Source organism: Triticum aestivum, chromosome 6D, assembly GCF_018294505.1.
Source record: "Triticum aestivum cultivar Chinese Spring chromosome 6D, IWGSC CS RefSeq v2.1, whole genome shotgun sequence".
Lineage (NCBI taxonomy): Eukaryota > Viridiplantae > Streptophyta > Magnoliopsida > Poales > Poaceae > Triticum > Triticum aestivum.
The window spans coordinates 370,900,718-370,918,514 of record NC_057811.1 but is presented as its reverse complement, the minus strand read 5'-3'; positions in this window follow the sequence as shown (position 1 = coordinate 370,918,514).

The window sequence follows — 17,797 nt, the reverse complement described above, 5'->3', positions numbered from 1 at the left end:
AAACGACGAACTTTGACAACGGTGCATACTCAGGGAGAACACTTTTACCTTGAAATTAAGTGAAGGGATCATCTTATAATGCTACCTCATTCTAAGCAAAATAAGATGCATAAATGATAAACATCACATGCAATCAAAATATGTGGCATGATATGGCCATCATCATCTTGTGCTTTTGATCTCCATCTCCAAAGCATCGTCATAATCTCCATCATCACCGGCTCGACACCTTGATCTCCATCGTTGCGTCATGGTCATCTCGCCAACTATTGCTTCTACAACTATTGCTAACGCATAGTGATAAAGTAAAGCAATTACATGGCGTTTGCATTTCATACAATAAAGAGACAACTATAAGGCTCTTGCCAGTTACCTTGAAATTGAAAGCTTTGAATTCTTATCATTCTGATGCAGAGGCTGGGGCGAACCCCCCTTTTTGAATTTTTTTACTAGATTAAGTTTAGTAAAAAAAATCATGTTACATTATAGTTTTAAACCTTGTTCTGTTGTCTATCTTTCTATTTTCTAAATCCTATAATTTAGGACGCCGATAACGCCCACACGTGTGGCATACTAGACATCCGCCCACACATCGTGTGTGGCATGGGCAGGAGGCAGCCCACACGGGCTGTGTGTGGGCGAATATTAGAATTGCCCACACGTGTGGGCGCAGCTACTTCGTGCCACATGCCCAACAAGTACTACTCGTCTTCACCCCGCGCGTGTGGCACGAAGCAAAAATGCCCACACGTCCTGGCGCAGCTACATTAGGTACCCGCGGGATGACGAGTTAGTTGCCATCCAGGATGGCAGATGTAGTTATTCGGGATAGCAAATGTAGTTGTAAAAGCATGACAACTCTATCTGTTTTGGTTAACTATAGTTGCCAACGTCTAATTTATGGTAGTTGCCGCGTGTAATCAAACCATGGTTGCCGTGTGTGATTAACTACTTGCCACATGTGGTCAAACAGTAGTTGCCATGTGTGTTTACCTAGTTGCCACATGTGGTCCAACCATAGTTGCCATGTATGGTTAATTACAGTTGCCATGTGTGTTTATCTGGTTGCCACGTACGCACAACTGCAGTTGCCGTCTAGCAACGAATCATAATTGCCATGTGTGTTACCTAGTTGCCACGTACACGTAACTGCAGTTGCCATCCAACAACATACGAGTGTCATGTGGGCGAAAAGCAGTTCGCCCACACGCGCGTGGACTAGGTGGTGGCTGTGTGAGCAGAAACTAGTTCGCCCACACAGCGCAGCCAGCAAATCGCGTGCTGCGAGGCGTGTGGGCGAACTCTCCAACGCCCACACACCAGCCCCGTCCTACGTGCCACCCAAATTCTGCCTCAATTTGTCAAGATTTGTGCAAACTCAACTGGACGGTGATCCACATATGTGGCCGAGTTACAAAACTGCCACACGTGTGGACGTTAGCATTTGGGAGAATTTAAAGGCTATAAAAATCATGTTCTTTTAAGTTTTTTACTCTTTCTTGTAACTCTCAATCTATTTTCTATTTTTCTTCAAATTAGTTGTGTTAAAAAAATGGTTTTCCTGGCCTTCTATCCCCCTAGTTTTTTGAGTAAATTTCTTCAGGTGGCGCTTCCACTCTACTCCATTGAAGGCTACACGAAGAGCGAGCAACTGAGAGGATGCACCACCGGAGCACCTTGTTTTTCTTCCCCACGTGTTGGTTGGTATCTACGCATTTCGGATTCCTTCCTTCACCGTTGTGTGCTGCTGATGCTTTCCACACTCAAAACGGCGAGGTGCACAACACATCCAGCTCATCGACATCATGCCACACATATCCTGGTCGAAAATCGGCCTGTCGGCAGCGAATCCGCGCATCCAGTGCTCGCACCTCTGGGTTTCCGCCGTCTCCTGTCAAAGAAAGCAGCTTGTCGTGTTTTTTTTAACATCGCAATTGCTCATATATACGCGCATACGCTCACCCCTATAAACGCACACACGCACGATTGAGCCGGCATATCATCTTGAGATTTACAAAATCATCGTAGGTGCCTCGTGTCAACGGAAACGTCTCTTCCCATTGAAAACGTATCGCCGAAAATCCTTAAATAAATCCAGGAATAATGCGAGCACGAAGACTTGTAACCTGATTGGCTGAAGATACCACTATCCCTCTAACCATCGAACCACAGGTAGTTCGCGTTAACCACCACCCTCTCATGAGCGAGAGTTTTGACTGCCAAAAATTTAATCCCACGTGGATTACCAATGTGAGCGTAAAAGACCCACCTTTTATTATTAACCCGAAAACAAATGTAACTTGGGTCCACTTTACGCAACATATTTAGCTGCTGCTGGTCTGGTAGAGTCTCTTTCTCATGATCAAGCATGTGGACTTTGAGATCGGACGGCTCAGTCAAATTCCCACCCTTTTAGAACACATGTCAAATTCTCAAGGGCATGTACCACTTGCATTCTTCGCGGTGGTTAGGGCGGAGCGCACCGGCACTATCATCAGCGAGCGGTTAGCTAGCCCTCGCCCTTTTTATTGCTTTGATTTGAGTAGGTCTTGTCCCTATAAAACAAGGAAAGATTCCATGGTTTGAGTAAGGGGAAACGACGTGCGTCTAGTACCAAGCAGCAAATAATTCAACTGAAAGCTAGCGGCATCTCCGGGAGTTTGATATGTTACTTTCTTTCTTTCTTTGCCTTTTTAACTTTATTGATTGATGGCTGATCACGCAGTTTAAGCTGGCGAACTCTCTTTTTTTTAGAAGGATCAGATCTATTATAAAGATTTACTGGAAGTATAAAACACCTCAATCATAATGAAAACTACATCGAGGTCCACGGACCACCGAACGATCACTGCCGCCGCCAGAACAAGCCACCGACGCGTTGCTATCGCCGCTCTCGTACCGGAGCCGGCCTAACCTTGTCGATGACAGACGGGAAGTCTTCTTACACGTGCTCCTAAGGACCAACGCCCTGGAGCCGCAGTCATCGCCGTTGAATCCTTGAATTGATCTGAAGAACCTGACACCAAATATCACCGTTGTACGCACGACGAGAAATCCTAACCTCGTCGCCCCGAGGAGCTGGCAGGAATCTACGCTGGAGCTCTGTGAACTCATCAACGGAAGATTCTGAATCGAGGAGGCATTTCATTTTAACTACGTCCGTTGACTTTGATACTTCAACCCCACACGGTTTTTATCCCCCCTCATGTGTCAACATTGTGCTCAAGAAAACTGCATCAACTGCATCTTTTTGTGATGGTAGTTCACCCAATGGACCCATTAATTTGAGAATTAACGGAAAGAAGTCTGTCTCCCGGGCCGGTGACGGGAGCAGTTCACACCGATTGGAGCGTACTGTACTAAAAAACTGAGTAGTTTTCTCGAAAAAGGAAAAAAGCTGATTAGTTTAGTTGACCCTGTTGATACACCGGGATTTGGTCTTGCATACATATCCTCCCCTTTTGATACCAAAGTATTCCAAAGTAATACAGCAAGTTGGATCGGGTGACATTTTGACACACATTCCTGAATGTATGCTCCTACCTGCTCCGGGACACGAACACAAGCCATCTTCTGCTCCTCGTTAGTTGAGAGGTCGCTTGATCTTCCCTTTTCACGAAACGAGATTGCTTGATCTTGCCAAAGTGCCATCGTTTTCACTGCCCTTGGTGTTGATCGTCTCTTCTCCGGCCCCGTCCGTGTCGCGGTGACAGCGATCGACGCCATTGGCCTGCGCGCCCATATAGCCATCGATCAATCGTGCGATCGATGCGATATCTCCGTCACCGATTATTCTCCCATGCATGCATGCATCGCCTAACTAACCTAGCAGCTAGCAGAGAGAGTTGGATTTCGAGGCCAGCTAGGGTGGGTCAAGACGTTCGATGTTGCGGTGCCCGCTTTCCAGGCCAACGTCGGCCCTTGTCGCTTTACGTGGCCGCAACGTGAAGCAGATAATCTTTGTTATTGCAACGGGTTCAGGTGAACAATCATGCAGAGCTGCCGTCATCCAATCAGTGCAAGCGCAACAATGACTATCTTGGGTTGGGTGCGTGGTCTGGGTCTATCGGCTTTGGCCAGTCCAAGCTAGATGAACTTCTTGCAACGTCCACATCCGATTCGGATATCATTCCTGATCTCCGTTGGCCGATGGATCCGACTGACGCCGGCGAATAAGCGCTTTCACACACGCATTCATACGTGATGGACGCGCGCATGCATCATCACAAGCACGACTCTCGCGTGCGTCTTTAGAAGCCTACGTCGAAGCTACTAGCAGAACGAAGAACAAGAAGTCGTCAAGAACATATCCTAGCTCACGGCTACGGATTAATTTTGGCACGCCACATAGGGCTGTAGCGTGTGGTATTAGTCAGTACAGTACACGGGAATAAGGTAACACAAGTCTGGCCTAACACTCCGCCTTCTCCACCCCCTTCTCTCCAATCCAATCCAAGCGCATTCGGAGGCCAGGGAGAACAAAACACGACGAGACATGACGGGTGCTAGTACAATCATTCCACTCCCTATAATAGGCCGGGGCCTCTCTCCTGAACCGCGAGGGATGTCGTGCTTTTTCCACTTGGAGAGGCCTCGAGATCAGCACCAGAAAGCTTTGCGTGCTGCCTGTATGCCGGGTCTCGCTTGGTGCCACATCTCGTGCGCTCCAGCCAAACTGCGTCAGTGAATGCAGAGGTGCCCCGGCTGATGGGTGATGAGCCAGTACGCTACAGAGTGCCACGATTTGGTTGGGACCAAAACAAGAAGGAAAAGAGGACGCGAGATGGGAGAGAAAGCTGATGGACCGAAAGGAACGCGTCATGCATGGCGAGCTGGCGACCAGCGTGTGCGCCCAAGCAGCGTGACGTGGGGACTAGCAGGAATGTACTAGCACCCCACGAGTTTTATGGATCATCTAATTTCTACACTCTCCTAAAAGAAAAATCTAATTTCCGCACTATTTGATTAACCAAATGAGAAAATCCCGACGAATCTCCACATAAATCCAACTTTGTAGAAACTATTATTTTTTCATCTAAATGAAAGTTTGACGCACTCTTGCTTTATTAGTGTATAAACCTGTTGCTCAGCTTTATTTTTCTTTACTAAAACAATGTCCGTGCGTTGCAACGGGATATAAATATTCTAGTACGTTAGCTTGTGATTTACCTGCCAATATTAATGCGATTATGTAAATAAATGTTTATTAAATTCTGACCGTGAATTGCTTTATATTTTGATTAGAAGTTTGGTAAGTAAATTAAAGTGAAATTAGTTCAGAAGGTATGTAAATTAAGGTGATTCATTATCATTACATGGAATGTTGGACGAAGGGGTGGTGGGAAGAAAGGTGAAATGGGAACCTTACATTATCTTTAAGTAGTAGAGAAAATCTAGGATTTTCTTTCCAGCGAATTGGTTGGGCTAGAAGAACATTTTGGGCCTCACCTTGTTGAAGACTTTTGTGTGAGTTGTGTGACCCAAAGGTGGGCTCTGCAAACAAGTTCTCGGTCGTTGGGTCATGCAATCTTTATGGATTTCTTGCTTCCATTTTCTGCGACCTGCTATGATTCTAGGGTACTCCTATAGACACCCCTAAAAAAAGGGAACTCCTATAGGGGACCTCCTATATGTCGCTTATTGCGACAAACTAGCGGCGATTCGCACAAAAACAGTTGACCTGGGCCGGCCCATCACGCCGCGAAAATCAACAGTACAAAAACTAGCGCCCTAGATAGGAATCGAACACGGGGACTATTTCTCCCATGTTTTCTCAAAAAGACTATTTCTCGCATTAAGCGAGTTGGAAGGGATCTCTCGCTGAAGGATCGTTGTGTCTCACGAGCAACTGTGCCGGCCCACTTAATAAAAGATATAGGGGTAAGGGAGTGAAACAAGGGTTCGAACCTTCTTGATGGACTGTAGGGCGCGACCTACTTAAGGTAAAAGAGCTATTTTTCTCCACCGTTTTTTCCTGTTTTATTCAGTTTTCTTCTCCTTTATTTGGTTTTCTTTTTCTTCTCCTTTTTTTGTTTAGTTTTCTTTTTTATTCTCCATTTTGTGCGTGGTGTTCTTTTTCTTCTCCATTTTTTGTTATTCTTTTTCGGTTTTCATTTCTTTGGTTTTCTTTGTATCTTTTTGTTTTTCATTCTACATTCTTATATACACGATAAAAAATTCAAATACTTCTTCAGAAAAATTCAAATACTTGTTCATCACTTTTCGAATACTTGTTCATCATTTTTATATACAAGATCAACATTTTTTCCAAATATTTGTTTGACATTTCTCAAATACTTGTTCACCATTTCCCAAATACTTGTTCAATATTTTCTATATACATGATCTGCATTTTTTCAAATACTTGTTCAGCATTTGTTTTCAAATATTTGTTCAACATTTTTCTAAATATTATGTAAAATTATATTTTTGTAATATATATGTCTAGACTATTTGAAAGTGTAAACAAAACTAAAAAATGGAATCAAAAAACAAAATAAAAACTTGAAGAAAGAAACAGAAAAGAAAACAAGGCAGTGTAGTGCACGCGAACCTGGGCCAGCCCATATGCTCGCGCGCTTCAGCGAGTGGGAAGCCTTGATTCGCGGAACGCGAGACATAGCGATGCCCGGAATCGAACACACGACCAGCGGCGACTCGCTCGCGTTGTTAGACGCTGCGACAAGCTGACTCTAATGCTAGATTTGCAGCGTGATATTCCAAAAAAGTAACCGCAGCGAAAAAACATAAATAAATAATTCCCAATACTTAAAGTGCGTGGGCGTGGGATCAAACACACGACTTCCAGCAAAGCGAAGAACCTCGCAAGCCACTGTAGCACATAAAGTAAATGCTGCCAAGATTGGCAGCACAGTTTATATGAACATCAATGAAAAATTTAAGCTTCTGTTCAAATTTCGAACATGATTTTTATAACAAAAGTAAAGTAATTTTTTAAACAAGAACATTTCCGAGATTTAGAAAATGTGAACATTTTAAAAAATCTCAAACATATTATGAAAAAAAGGAAAAAAAATTGAAAGCGAGAACATTTCTCAAAAGTATGAATAAATATTTTCAAAATGCAAACATTTTCTGAAAAAAAGGAACAACAATTGAACAACCTGACATTTTTTTGAAATTATGAACATTTTATCCAAACGAGAACATTTTATGAAATTCCACACACATTTACCTTAAATTGTGAAAAAAATTGAAAACATCAATATTTTTGAATTTTTGAATAAATTTCAAAAATAGGAATATTTTTCAAAATTATGAACTTTTTTTTCCAAAACACAATTATTTTATGAATTTCGCCAAAATAATTTCGAAATTTGCAATCAATTTTGAAAACATGAAAATTATTTGAATTTCTGAGCACATTTAGAAAACGGAAATATATTTTGCAACTCAGGAACATGTTTTGAATTTTTCAGCAAAAATGAATAAATTTCAAAAAAAAATTGGAAATTTCGAAAATCCATTTTTTCCGATTTTTGAGCGATTTCTTGTTTTCTTAAAAGATGCAGAAAATTGAATTTCTATTTTCATTGGATTTTGCAATAATTTCTGAAACATTTTTGAATTTTCAAAAAAAATTGTAAAGAGGCAAGGAAAATTGGAAATTCTTAAATTTTTTTGCAATTTCTTAGGAAATTTGAAGAAAGGAACATTTTAATTGAAAAAAGCAACAAATTTTGATAAATGTGAACATTTTTGAAATTTCTGAAAATCTTGTTGAAAAATAAAAATTATGAAAATGCAAAAGAAAAAGAGAAAAGAAAAGAAAGGAAATCCAGGAAAACAGAAAACAAAAACGTAAAGTAAAAGAAAAATAAAAAACCCGGTTCAACTCAAATGCTTGATTAACATTTTTATATACATGATAAAAATTCTTTATTTTAATTACCTGGTCAAAAAAATTCCATACACGTTTAACATTTTCCAAGTGCTGGATTAACATTTTCATAATACTTGTGCAACATATTTTCAAATCCTTCATTAACACTTTTATGTACGTGATAAAAAATTCATAGTTTTTTAATACATGGTCAAAAAAATTCTATACACATTTCGCATTTTTCAAATGCATGATTAACATTTTTGAAATACTTGTTCAACATTTTTTTCAAAAGCTTGGTTAACATTTTTACATACATGATCAAAAGAATTCATCATATTTTAATACATTGTCAACATTTTTTCTATACACATTTAACATCTTTCAAACACATGATTAACATTTTTCAAAACATTATGCAAAGTATACATCTGTAATATATATGTTTAAATATTTGGAAGCCTAAACGAAATTAAAAATAGAAATCAAGAAACAAAAGAAAACAGAAAAAAAAGAAGCACCCGCATCCCGCACACTGAGCCGGCCCATACGCTCGCTCGAGTGGGAGGCCTTTGAAAAAATGTTGAAAAAGTATTTGAAAAAGGTTACTCAAGCATTTGCAAATTGTTAAATGTGTATAGAGAAAATGTTGACTAAGTATTAGAAAATGATGAAAAAAATTGAGCATGTACATAAAAATCTTAACCAAGCTTTTCAAGAAATGTTGAACAGGTATTTGAGAAATGTTAATTAAGAATTTGAAAGATATAAAATGTGTACAGAAAAAATGATGGCCATGTATATAGAAAATATTAAACTTGTATTTGAAAAGGTTAAATGTGTCTAGAAAATGTTGAGCATGTATTCAGGAAATATTAAACTTGTATTTGAAAAATGTTAATCAAGAATTTAAAAAAAATTGTATAGAAAATACGTAGACCATGTATTAAAATATTTTAATCTGGTAGTTGAAAAATGTTAATCAAGCATTTAAAAAATTTAAATGTGTATACAAAAAAGTGAATCCTGCGAGAGATGAAATGATGAAAAATGAGAAAGAGGCAATCAAAACCAAAAGACAAACAAAAAGAAAAGAAAGAAAATAAATAACAATTGAAAACCAGAGAAAATAACTAAATAAAATCAAAGAAAAAAGAAAGGAAAGAAGAAACCAGTGAAAATGGAGAAAATAAACTAAGAAAAACATGTGAAAAAATAAAAACAAAAAACCCGAAAAATGAATTAAAAATCATATCTTTTTCCTCTCAAGTAGGTCGCGCCCCTAGTGTTTAGCATGAAACGGAAGCTAAGCCAGTTGCAAGCCGCTCTATCTACTATCTAGGAGATCATGAGATCGACTCCCGGCGCTCACCCCTTTTCCATCTCTATTTCTCTTTTCGGTGCTAGCTAATGGGCCGGCCCATCACTGGACATGCTAGAGTGAGAGATCCTTCTCACTCGCTTAATGCAAGATGTAGCTGCCGCGTCGATTGGGAGGCACTAGTCCTACGTGTATTGCCTTCTGTAAAATAAACGATTCCGAAAATTTCATAAAAAATATTAAAAAAACCTAAATGGTAGATAATGCAGCTGCGCTATTCGGCGAAGTTGAGCGCACGCATGTGAGCTGTCCGATGCTGGCGCAATTTCGCTACGCGGCAAACTATTAGAAAAACTGTGACGCCCCCGATTCAATCATACACTAATCATACACGCAAACTTGTACGATCAGGATCAGGGACTCACGGGAAGATATCACAACACAACTCTAAAATAAAATAAGTCATACGAGCATCATAATACAAGCCGGGAGCCTCGAGGGCTCGAATACAAGTGCTCGATCATAGACGAGCCAGCGGAAGCAACAATATCTGACTACATACAAAAGTTAAACAAGTTTGCCTTAAGAAGGCTAGCACAAATTGGGATACAGATCGAAAGCGGCGCATGCCTCCTGCGTGGGATCCTCCTAAACTACTCCTGGTCGTCGTCAGCGGCTTGAACGTAGTAGTAGGCACCTCCGGTGTAGTAGGAGTCGTCGTCGACGGTGTCGTCTGGCTCCTGGGCTCCAGCATCTGGTTGCGACAACCAGGTAGAAGGGGAAGGGGGAAAGAGGGAGAAAAGCAACCGTGAGTACTCATCCAAAGTACTCGGAAGCAAGGATCTACACTACATATGCATGGGTACATGTGTAAAGAGGCAATATCGGTGGACTGAACTGCAGAATGCCAGAATAAGAGGGGTATAGCTAGTCCTGTCGAAGACTACGCTTCTGGCAGCCTCCATCTTGCAGCATGGAGAGGAGAGGAGATGGTAAGTTCATCAAGTAGCATCGTATAGCATACTCCTACCCGGCGATCCTCTCCTCGTCGCCCTGCTAGAGAGCGACCACCGGGTTGTATCTGGCACTTGGAAGGGTGTGTTTTATTAAGTATCCAGTTCTAGTTGTCATAAGGTCAAGGTACAACTCCAAGTCGTCCTGTTACCGAAGATCACGGCTGTTCGAATAGATAAACTTCCCTGCAGGGGTGCACCACATAACCCAACACGCTCGATCCCATTTGGCCGGACACACTTTCCTGGGTCATGCCCGGCCTCGGAAGATCAACACGTCGCAGCCCTACCTAGGCACAACAGAGAGGTCAGCACGCCGGTCTAAATCCTATGCGCGCAGGGGTCTGGGCCCATCGCCCGTTGCTCACCTGCACGTTGCGAACGCGGCCGGAAGCAGACCTAGCCTAGCAGGCGTTCCAGTCCAATCCGGCGCGCGCCGCTCAGTCGCTGACGTCACGAAGGCTTCGGCTGATACCACGACGTCGAGTGCCCATAACTGTTCCCGCGTAGTTGGTTAGTGCGTATAGGCCAGTGGCCAGACTCGGATCAAATACCAAGATCTCGTTAAGCGTGTTATTATGAAGTAACCGCGGACGCCGACCAGGGCGAGGCCCACCTCTCTCCTAGGTGGTCTCAACCTGCCATGTCGCTCCGCCACAAAGATTCACCCAGAGGGCCGTTGGGACAAAGGTCCTTTCAGCCCCCAATCCGTGAATCACTCGCGGGTACTCCTCGAGCCGACCCGACTTTAGTCACCACATGTATCATGTATAAAGTGTATAGTATATATCCGTGATCACCTCCCTAGTGATCACGGCCGATAGTATAGCATGGCAGATAGACAAGAATGTAGGGCCATAGATGGAATACTAGCATCCTATACTAAGCATGTAGGATTGCAGGTAAAGGTAACAACAGTAGTGGCAAAGACAGGCTATGCAGCAGAATAGGATTAACGGAAAGCAGTAACATGCTACACTATTCTAATGCAAGCAGTATAGAGAAGAATAGGCGATATCTGGTGATCAAGGGGGGGGGCTTGCCTGGTTGCTCTGGCAAGAAGGAGGGATCGCCGTCGACGTAGTCGTACTCAGGGGCATCAGCGTCGGTCTCAGGGTCTACCGGAGAAGAAGAGGGGGAAGAAACAGTAAATACATTGCAAACAGATGCATGACGATGCATGACAAAGCAAACATCGGTGCTAGGTGTGCCCTAATGCGGTAGGAGGTGATACAGGCGAAGGGGGAAAACATCCGGGAAAGTATTCCCGGTGTTTCGTGTTTTCGGACAGATGAACCGGAGGGGGAAAGTTGCGAGTTTTCTATGCTAGGGATGTGTGGCGGACGAACGGGCTGCATATCCTGATTCGTCTCGTCGTTCTGAGCAACTTTGTACAAAGTATTTTCATCTGAGCTACGGTTTATTTTATATGATTTTCAAAAGTTTTAAATCATTTTTAGAATTTATTTAATTCAAAATTATCCAGAATAGTGTTTGCTGACATCATCATGACGTCAGTAGTCAACAGAGGTGTTGACGGGTCAAACTGACGTGTGGGTCCCACTTGTCATACTCTCCTTAGGTTAATTAGGATTGAGCTAAATTAATTACTGTTTAACTAACTAACTAGTTATTAGATTAATTAACCAGGTTTAATTAAGTTAATTAATTATTATTTTAACTACTATTTATTTATTTAAAGTTTTATTATTTATTTATTTTCTTTAAAATCGTTCTAGGGATGGCCCACCAGTCATTGGCACAAGGGGGCGAGGCCAGCTCTCATAGGCCCCTGTGGCCTTAGCGGTCGGGCGGGCGTAGCGGCAACGGGGCGGAGCCAGGCGCTGGGCGCCCGATTGGGGGAGCCCGGGCGCAGGCCGAAGGGGCACCGCGGGGGGCGCCGGAGAGGCGCCTGCTGGGACCGGAGAGGGCGCGGCCAAGTGCTGTGCAGAGCCATGGGGCGGCAGTCGGAGGTGGTGTCGCGGCGGGAGGGGGCGCGGCAGCCGGAGCGGGGCAGTGCGGCGAGCAGCACCGGGCACGGTGGCGAGCAAGACCATGACGCGGGGCGGCGACAATAGCTGCGGCGGGGGTGGGGAAGGGCAGCAGCGGCTGCGGACGGCGCGAGCGCGCGCGGCCATGGGCGGGTGACGGGCGCGATCGAGCACAAGGAGGAGGGGCCGCGGGCGCGGGAGCTTGCTAGGTCGACGAGCGGGCGGCGGAGGAGCAGTCGCAGGGGCACCGGGGCGCGGCGGCAGGTGCGGGCAAGCGCAGCCGAGCGCGGGCGCGTGAGCGGGGCATCGGGGGCGCGCACATCGGAGTGGACACGGCCGCGGTGAGCGCGGAGCCGTGCGAGCGAGGAGGCTGGGAGATCCGGGGCGCGGGCGACGCATGGGTGCGCGCGTGCGGTGGCCGTGGCGACGAGCGGGAGGCGCGCGTGCAGCACTGGCAGGCGGTGTCGCGCGAGGGAGAGGGGACGGAGCGAGGCTCACGGCGGGTCGTAGGGTTCGGGGCAGCGGGTGTCGGGGTGGTCGACGGGGACGGCGTGACGGAGAGGAGGCAGGCCGGAGCGGGGCTCTGGCGACGGCGTTGAAAGAACCTGCGGTGCCCCCATGTTTGGTTTTGATAATTGATGACAATATCTATGGACTAATGGTTGCCTTGAGTTATATTTGAAGGATTTGTCCATAGGCATTTCTTGAAGTTCATGTGTTGGTTTCAAGGAGTTTATGTGATGACCAAGGTGTTATTAAGGAATTATCCAAAGATTGGTCATGTGAGAGTTGAGCTTATTGCAAGAATGTTTTGGAGAAGAAGATTGTGTGATCATTCATGTATATCTTCAAGACATCATCCAAATGAAGAGAGTTGGTTGATCAAGACTAAGTCAAGAGTGAATCAACTTGATCAACTCACAAAGCGTAGAAGATGTACCGAGAGGGATCAAGCGATCCCATGGTGTGGTAAGCATTGTCAATTACGCTTTGTGTACTAACCCATGATCTTCGTGAGAGTTCTTTGTGGGGTTAGGTTGCGGTGTGCAAGTTCAAGTGAAGCATCATGAAGAGATCAAATGCTTGAAGCTTGCCGTCCATTGTGGTGACAATGGACTTGTGAAGATGTTGCGGTGTGCAAGTTCAAGTGAAGCATCATGAAGAGATCAAATGCTTGAAGCTTGTCATCCATTGTGGTGACAATGGACTTGTGAAGATGTGCGGAAGAGTGGCTCACCCATAGTGGAGCATGGGGGAGCAATCAACTAGTCTTCATCGAGCCAACGCAACCAAGAAAGGTGGTCCAACTTGAGGGAGTCAAGATCGTCATCATCTAGCTCAAGTGGACCATGTGCAAGGCAAAGGTTTGCTCTTGATAGGTTTTCTATTTTACCGGTCTCATGATGGTAGTTGGGAGACCGGGTTATAGGATCGATTGCCGTACTATCAAGGGGGCTCTTGATGAGTAGCTTGATCGTATCGTTCATAGAGAGCTCAAACCATTGCATCCTTGCATCATCTTTATTGGTTCTTGTTTGGTTCTTCTCTTTGTGAGGTTTGGAGCTTATGGTCATCTTGATGACAAGCTCGAGTTCATCGAAAACGGAGTTCACTCGCATCTTCTATGATGTTTTCGATGTTGGAGGTTATGCCGGTTCTTCTCGGTTGGAGGTTTCACTCCTCTATTTGTTGGCATACCTCCCCTGCCTCTTCTTACTATGCTGTTTTGATGCTACTCGTCTTCCTCTATCCAGCAAGCTTGAGTTTGCTCAATTCGGAGCTCATATGCAGAAGTTATGGCAGTTTTGGTTTCCTAGCGGTAGTACCGCTTGGGTGCTACAAGCGATAGTACCGCTCTAGAGCGGCAGTACCGCTGGTAGCCATCAGCCGTAGTACCGCTGCGGTCTCGTGCTAGTACCGCCTCGATTCGGGGGGTCTTTTTCGTGTCGGGTTTTACGGTACTAGCCGCGGCAGTGGGGGCCGTAGTACCGCTCATATGCGGTAGTACCGCCCTGAACACCGCGGTAGTACCGCTCTGGGCCCAGCGGCAGTACCGTGAGGGAGAGCGGTAGTACCGCTGGCCAAGCGGTAGTACCGCTCTCTGCGGGGCTGGTGTGGGGGGTAACGGTTGGTTTGTTCCCCCCACTATATAAGGAGGTCTTCTTCCCCAATGAACCTTATCCTTTTGAGCTCGTGTTCTTCCCCCATTGTTGACCTTCTTCGAGCTTGCTAACTCTCAATCCCTCCATGGATTCTTGCTAGTTTTTGAGGGAAAAGAGAGAGGAGATCTAGATCCACATTTCCACCAATCACTTTCTCCTCTTTGTGAGGGGAACCCCTTGGATCTAGATCTTGGAGTTCTTGGTGTTCTCCTTCTTGTTCTTCCTCTCTTTTTCTCCCTAGCATTAGTTGCTTCGGTGGGATTTGAGAGAGAAGGACTTGGGCACTCCGTGTGCCCTTGCCATTGCATTTGGTGCATCGGTTTGAGTTCTCCACGGTGATACGTGGAAGTTACAAGTTGAGAAGCTTATTACTCTTGGGTGCTTGGTGCCCTTGAGCTTGTTCCTCTTGGGTGCTTGGGCGCCCTAGACGGTTGGTGGTGTTTGGAGCTCAATCATTGTGGTGTAAAGCTACGGGCAAGCGTCGGGGTCTCCAATTAGTTTGTGGAGATCGCCCCGAGCAATTTGACGGGTACCGGTGACCGCCCCCAAGGGTTGCCAAAGTGTACGGGTTCGGTGACCGCCCCCAAGGGTTGCCATTTGTACGGGTTCGGTGACCGCCCTCAAGGGTCCCTTAGTGGAATCACGGCATCTTGCATTGTGCGAGGGCGTGAGGAGATTACGGTGGCCCTAGTGGCTTCTTGGGGAGCATTGTGCCTCCACACCGCTCCAAACGGAGATTAGCATCCGCAAGGGTGTGAACTTCGGGATACATCGTCATCTCCGCGTGCCTCGGTTATCTCTTACCCGAGCCCTTTACTTATGCACTTTACTTTGTGATAGCCATATTGTTTCTTGTCATATCTTGCTATCACCTAAGTAGGTTTTCTTGCTTAGCATAAGTTGTTGGTGCACATAGGTGAGCCTAGTTGTTGTAGGTTTTGTGCTTGACAAATTAACCGCTAGGTATATTCCGCATTTGTTCAAGCCTAACCGTAATTATTTTAAAGCGCCTATTCACCCCCCCCCCCCTCTAGGCGACATCCACGATCTTTCAGGCGTCTATGAGGAGGACAGCGTCGAGCAACGCCAGGTAGCGTCCAGATCGAGCGGGGGCGCGTGAGCCCCGATCCGATCTGGATCGAGGGGAAAGGGGAGAGAGCGCGTGGGGGGAGTGGTGGCGGCTAGGGTTGGACCAGGGGGGTCGGGGTGACCTAGTAGGGCGCCGGGGTGGGCCGGCCTTGTCGGCCTGATTGGCCCAGAGGCCAGCTGGGCCGTGGCCCAAAGGGGGGGTTCTCCTGTTATTTTATTTTCTGTTTCTGTTTTGTATTTTCTTTTATTTATTTTTCTTTTTCTGTTTTATTGTACTTTTAATTTCTTTAGTTTTGTAAAATATGACAATAGCTCCTAAATTAATGTCTCTGAATAACCCACGGCCTTAAAAAGTTTGGTGACTACATAAACTAGTTTAACATTTGTTTATTAATTTAAAAGCATTCAAATAATTGTTTTGCTACTGTTTTATTTAGTTAAGTGCATTTAAACTTTTTATAAAGACTTGGTTTATCCACCAATATTACTTATGAATTATTTGGCACAAACCGAACAGTTTTCTTTTAATGTTTGAAAACTTTTGTTGTATGCCATATTTGGAATTTGAATTTTGAATCGGTTTTTGAACTAACGAGGGATTAGCAACAGTAACGGAGGTGACGTGGCATCATTAGTAGAGTTTTTCTGTAGCCTAATTATCCGGGCGTCACAATTCTCCTCCACTACAAGAAATCTCATCCCGAGATTTAAGAGGGGAGTAAGGGAAAAAGTTCTGGTTACGAAATTTTAACGGGTATCCTCGGTCATGGTTGCTCTTCTCGAAGAGGTTGATCCATTATGTTGTTGTCTTCATTCCTATGCTTCAGGGCATCATGATGAAGTCATCATCCTTTCTTTGGGGGTTCCATCGTACTTATGAAAAAGGATAATGGGTATCTTCGGAAGAACTGGCCTCTAGAAGGTCGCTTATCTGGTAGATAACACCAGGAAAGGTGGCGAAAAGTAACTCTCGAATTGTAACTGAAGAAAATTTCAAGAGCAAGTTAAGAAGGTACCATGAGAAGTTTCGATCAGGCAGGAAATCGTTCGTTGCCTGAAGCGAAGTGTGAAAGGGGTTTAGAACAAAGGGAATAAGCATTGTGTTTGGTACCAGAATAGATCACTAGGAAGGTGGTCCATGAATTACATATGAGGCCACGCGCGAGGAACAACCTTGCGAACAGGGGGTGTACAGAAGAGTCAGGTTTCAATCCTGTGGAACTGTGGGTTATGGGCCCACCATGTGGGTTAAAATTAGAAGGAGCGGTGACATCTTGCATGGTCATGATAGCAAGGCAGGTCAGAGGGTAGCCTGTCGATTATGTCGGCAACAACGTCGGTACCAAGGGCGAGGGACGAAGAGAACCATTTTCCTGCTCGTCGAAACGAGGCGGACCAATAGGCAAAGTTCTCGTCCATCGGTGGTTACCGGAATTTCATCAACAATAGTAACAGGGTCTTACTGACCGAATTGTACACCACGGTGTTTACATAAGCCAGGAGATATTACTGCTTATGTCATATAGATCACCAGTAAGGTTAAACAAAACAATGGAAAGGAAAAGGTGATCATCAGATTAAACAGAACAATGGAAAGGAAAATGTGTTTAAACACATGTTTCAGGGATATATCCTTCCCAAGGACAAGCAGAGCATGATATCCATGACAGGATATAAAGTAGAAAACCCTTTTAGGTAAGGGGAGAGAAATTTCATGACATTACCCATACAACGATGTTTGGATAGTTTATAAAGAAAATTTTGCATTGTGCTCCAAATGCTCTTATTGATGATCGGAGTACCACAGACATGCTTCGAGATAGCATTGACATGGTCTTCAATCAAGGGTCGGACTCTGGATACACAAAGGATCCATTAGGAACAACTTATAGAATAAGTCTTACAATTTCCTCATGGAAGAATGGTTAAATTTGCTAAAAAGTAAACTATAACAATAGGACCTCCGGCCAGGTGTGCTAGGCACGACATCACCTTACCGGGTCACATAAAGACCAATGTTATAACTCTTGGAAATATGTTCCAACCATCATATCTGACCGAGATTCAGATCTGATTGGTGTTCGGATAACTCATATTTAGGATGCCTGAGAAAAAAGGTGCAACACAAATTGTCGAGATGACATTGTAAGATTCTCGGGAATTGAACTATGGAAGCGAGTTCCAAAACAAGAGTTCATCATTAAAACAAGGAGAGGTGACGAGGTGGTTGATTGACTCTGTGACAATCCATTGAGATTTCCAAAAAGATGAATTTCCACAATTATGTGAACAAGGAGATAACATTAGTCAGATCAAATGATATAATGATGTATGCTCGAGGAAAACATACACAATTAAACATTGGTTGAAAGGTGCGC